This window comes from Nerophis ophidion, linkage group LG22 (assembly GCF_033978795.1).
Source record: "Nerophis ophidion isolate RoL-2023_Sa linkage group LG22, RoL_Noph_v1.0, whole genome shotgun sequence".
NCBI classification, from domain to species: domain Eukaryota; kingdom Metazoa; phylum Chordata; class Actinopteri; order Syngnathiformes; family Syngnathidae; genus Nerophis; species Nerophis ophidion.
In genome coordinates, this window is record NC_084632.1 from 7,585,787 (window position 1) to 7,590,786 (window position 5,000).

At 34.9% G+C, this 5,000-nt stretch overlaps 1 protein-coding gene across 1 annotated transcript in view; it reads right to left on the minus strand.

Moving 5' to 3' along the window:
• Nucleotides 1–3,633: 3,633 nt before the first annotated feature.
• Nucleotides 3,634–5,000, minus strand: part of mibp (muscle-specific beta 1 integrin binding protein) — an 8,631-nt gene continuing 7,264 nt past the window's right edge. The window contains exon 8 of the mRNA XM_061883163.1: nucleotides 3,634–4,404. The gene's annotated coding sequence lies outside the window, so the exon portion shown is untranslated. The remainder of the gene's footprint in view (nucleotides 4,405–5,000) is intronic.

Consider the following 5,000-nt stretch of genomic DNA (forward strand, 5'->3'; position numbering starts at 1 on the left):
GGAATTGGGCAACTTGGAAAAATGCCCCCATTCATTTTAGTGGGAACTCCTGGAAATTTGGGGAAAAGCAGGATTTTTTATTTTTTCCAATGCTAAAAAATGTCAAATGTTCTGAATTACTTGTGTTGAAATTTTTCAAAAATCAGTCAAGAAATGATGAAGTAGTAACATTTTTAATTGAGAAATGGTATGAAATTCCTGGAATTTGTAGTCCAAAAAACAACTTAGTTGTTTTGTCCTGATTAAGAGGAATGTTTTGACTGTGGAACGGTTGAAAAATGTGGAAGGAGTAGTTCATAGAAAAAAAAATGGTGAAAAACTGGATTTCTGGGAATACCTGGAAAAAAATGATAGTTTGAATGTCCAGGATGTGTGGGATGGTTTGAATAGCTTTAAAAATGTGGGAATTGGGCAACTTGGAAAAATGGCCCCATTCATTTTAGTAGGAACTCCAGGAAATTTGGGGAAAAGCAGGATTTTTTTTTTAAACGCTAAAAAATGTCAAATGTTCTGAAAGACTTGTTGGAAATTTTCAAAAATCAGTCAAGAAATGTTGAAATAGTAACATTTTGAATTGAGAAATGGCATGAAATTCCTGGAATTTTTAGTCCAAAAAACAACTTAGTTGTGTTGTCCTGATTATGAGGAATGTTTTGACTGTGGAACGGTTGAAAAATGTGGATGGAGTAGTTCATAGAAAAAAAGGGTGGAAAACTGGATATCTGGGAATACCTAGAAAAAAATGATAGTTTGAATGTCCAGGATGAGTGGGATGGTTTGAATAGCTTTAAAAATGTGGGAATTGGGCAACTTGGAAAAATGTCCCATTCATTTTACATTTTAGTGGGAACTCCTGGAAATTTGGGGAAAAGCAGGGATTTTTTTTTCAAACGCTAAAAAATCTCAAATGTTCTGAATGAGTTGTTGGAAATTTTCAAAAATCAGTCAAGAAATGTTGAAGTAGTAACATTTTGAATTGAGAAATGGTATGAAATTCCTGGAATTTTAACAGTTAAAAAAATTACTTAGTTTTTTTTGTCCTGATTAAGAGGAATGTTTTGACTGTGGAACGGTTGAAAAATGTGGAAGGAGTAGTTCATAGAAAAAAAGGGTGAAAAACAGGATTTGTGGGAATACCTGGAAAAAAATGATAGTTTGAATGTCCAGGATGTGTGAGATGGTTCGAATAGCTTGAAAAATGTGGGAATTGGGCAACTTGGAAAAATGCCCCATTCATTTTAGTAGGAACTCCAGGAAATTTGGGGAAAAGCAGGATTTTTTATTTTTTCCAATGCTAAAAAATGTCAATGTTCTGAATGAGTTGTGTTGAAAATTTTCAAAAATCAGTCAAGAAATGTTGAAGTAGTAACATTTTTAATTGAGAAATGGTATGAAATTCCTGGAATTTTAACAGTTCAAAAAATAACCTTGGTTTTTTTGTCCTGATTAAGAGGAATGTTTTGACGGTGGAAAAATGTGGAAGGAGTAGTTCATAGAAAAAAGGGCCAAAAACTGGATTTCAGGGAATTCCTGGAAAAAAAATGATTGCTTGAATGTCCAGGATGTGTGGAATGTGTTGATGTTGGAATAACTTGAATAGGTTGAAAACATGTGGGAATTGTGCAACTTGGAAACATGTCCCATTTATTTCAGTAGGAACTTCCTGGGAATTTGGGGAAAAACAGGATTTAAATTTTTTTTAAATGCTAAAAAATGTCAATGTTCTGAATGAGTTGTTAAAATTTTCAAAATCGGTCAAGAAATGTTGAAGTCGTAACATTTTGAATTGAGAAATGGTATGAAATTCCTTGAATTTTAACAGTTCAAAAAATAACCTTGGTTTTTTTGTCCTGATTAAGAGGAATGTTTTGACGGTGGAAAAATGTGGAAGGAGTAGTTCATAGCGAAAAGGGTGAAAAACTGGATTTCTGGGAATACCCGGAAAAAAAAATGATAGTTTGAATGTCCAGGATGAGTGGAATGGTTTGAATGGCTTGAAAAATGTGGGAATTGGGCAACTTGGAAAAATGCCCCCATTCATTTTAGTGGGAACTCCTGGAAATTTGGGGAAAAACATGATCTTTATTTTTATTTTAATGCTAAAAAAATGTCTATGTTCTGAATGAGTTGTGTTAGAAATTTTCAAAATCGGTCAAGAAATAGAGCTTCACGGTGGAAGAGGGGTTAGTGCGTCTGCCTCACAATACGAAGGTCCTGCAGTCCTGGGTTCAAATCCAGGCTCGGGATCTTTCTGTGTGGAGTTTGCATGTTCTCCCCGTGAATGCGTGGGTTCCCTCCGGGTACTCCGGCTTCCTCCCACTTCCAAAGACATGCACCTGGGGATAGGTTGATTGGCAACACTAAATTGGCCCTAGTGTGTGAATGTGAGTGTGAATGTTGTCTGTGTATGTGTGTTGGCCCTGCGATGAGGTGGCGACTTGTCCAGGGTGTACCCCGCCTTCCGCCCGATTGTAGCTGAGATAGGCGCCAGCGCCCCCCGCGACCCCAAAAGGGAACAAGCGGTAGAAAATGGATGGATGGATGGACGGTCAAGAAATGTTGAAGTCGTAACAGTTTGAATTGAGAAATTGTATGAAATTCCTGGAATTTTAACAGTTCAAAAAACAACTTAGTTTTTTTGTCCTGATTAAAAGGAATGTTTTGACTGTGGAACGGTTGAAAAATGTGGAAGGAGTAGTTCATAGAAAAAAGGGTGGAAAACTGGATTTCTGGGAATACCCGGAAAAAAAATGTCCAGGATGAGTGGGATGGTTTGAATAGCTTGAAAAATGTGGGAATTGGGCAACTTGGAAAAATGCCCCCATTCATTTTAGTGGGAACTCCAGGAAATTTGGGGAAAAGCAGGATTTTTTTTTTTATTCTAAAAAATGTCAAATGTTCTGAATTACTTGTGTTGAAATTTTTCAAAAATCAGTCAAGAAATGTTGAAGTAGTAACATTTTGAATTGAGAAATTATATGAAATTGCTGGAATTTTCACAGATCAAAAAACAACCTTTATTTTTTGTCCTGATTAAGAGGAATGTTTTGACGGTGGAACGGTTGAAAAATGTGGAAGGAGTAGTTTATAGAAAAAAAAAGGGTGAAAAACTGGATTTCTGGGAATACCTGGAAAAAAATGATAGTTTGAATGTCCAGGATGAGTGGAATGGTTTGAATAGCTTGAAAAATGTGGGAATTGGGCAACTTGGAAAAATGCCCCATTCATTTTAGTGGGAACTCCATGAAATTAGGGGAAAAGCAGGATTTTTTTTTTTAATGCTAAAAAATGTCAAATGTGCTGAATTGTGTTGAAAAGTTTCAGAAATCAGTCAAGAAATGTTGAAGTAGTAACATTTTGAATTGAGAAATGATATGAAATTGCTGGAATTTTCCCAGATCAAAAAAACAACCTTTTTTTTTGTCCTGATTAAGAGGAATGTTTTGACGGCGCAATGGTTGAAAAATGTGGAAGGAGTAGTTCATAGAAAAAAAAATGGTTTGAATGTCCAGGATGAGTGGAATGGTTTGAATAGCTTGAAAATTTGGGAATTGGGCAACTTGGAAAATTGTCCCATTTATTTTAGTGGGAACTCCTGGAAATTTGGGGAAAAGCAGGATTTTTTTTTTCCCAATGCTAAAAAATGTCAAATGTTCTGAATTACTTGTGTTGAAATTTTTCAAAAATCAGTCAAGAAATGTTGAAGTAGTAACATTTTGAATTGAGAAATGATATGAAATTGCTGGAATTTTCACAGATCAAAAAACAACCTTTTTTTGTCCTGATTAAGAAGAATGTTTTGACTGTGGAACGGTTGAAAAATGTGGAAGGAGTAGTTCATAGAAAAAAAGGTGAAAAACTGGATTTCTGGGAATACCTGTAAAAATGAGTTTGAATGTCTAGGATGAGTGGAATGTGTCAAATTTGTTTAAAAAAATGTGGAAATGATAGAAGTTTGAAAAATTAACAATTCATTTTGAATGGGAAAAAATTCCCAAAAAACCTGGAATTCTGGGAATTTGTCAAGGGAAAGCCTGCGACTCCCGAAAAGCTGAACAGTTGGAATTTCCAGGAAAACCGGGATTTGTTTAGAACCTTGGAAAAATGTCCCAAAGAAGAATTTTGGTGTAGAAAACCATATGAAAAAAATCCTGATGATTAGCCATAAAGTCTACAAAGATGGAACAAAAGCTTAAAGTTGCTTTCAAACATGAATACATGTCTTTATTGTAAATGTTTCAGGGTGTAAAAAGTAATGAAGCCGGTACAAAAACAAACACTAAATGATAAGTTAACATTGATTCACTCTATTTACAAAAAAATATTGTTAAAAAAATGCCATATAAAAAAGAATGGCTGGAAGTATTTACATGCATGTGTACAGCAGTGGTGTGCATCTTCGTGCTGCAAGAAAACAAACACAAAGTCAGCGTGCAATCAAGATAGTGTGGCGTACAAAAGCCGACAAGCACTAGCTGTGGCTGTGGGCAACCTCCTGATGTGGTTTGTTGACTGTGCTTTAAAAACAAAAAGCTACAAGCTTGCGGACGTTGTGCAATAAACTGACAATACACCAAAAAGGATTGGTAGAGGGGTGCTTCTTCAGGCACCTAATGATTCCATCCATAGGATGAAAGTTCAATTCAAACACATTTTTGTACTCTATTATTTGATTATATATAATTATAGTTAAAAATAAAAAATAAATAAAAAGATTACAGGTAAGAAACCACTTTTGAGTTGCATGGAAATGACAATTGTATTCTTCCAAAACATATTAAATCACTAATTGGAAAATGATGAATCAATTTAGAAGCGAGATGAAAAACAATCGAGATTCTAAGGTGAATACATTTTTTTACATTTGACAGGTTGAATTGTGTATGTCAAAAACGCAATAAACACACACACACACACATCTAAAACGTGGTTGGAAAAGGGTTGATCAAGAAAACAATGGTAGGTATGGAAAAAAAAAAAACTAACCTGTTTATTATTCA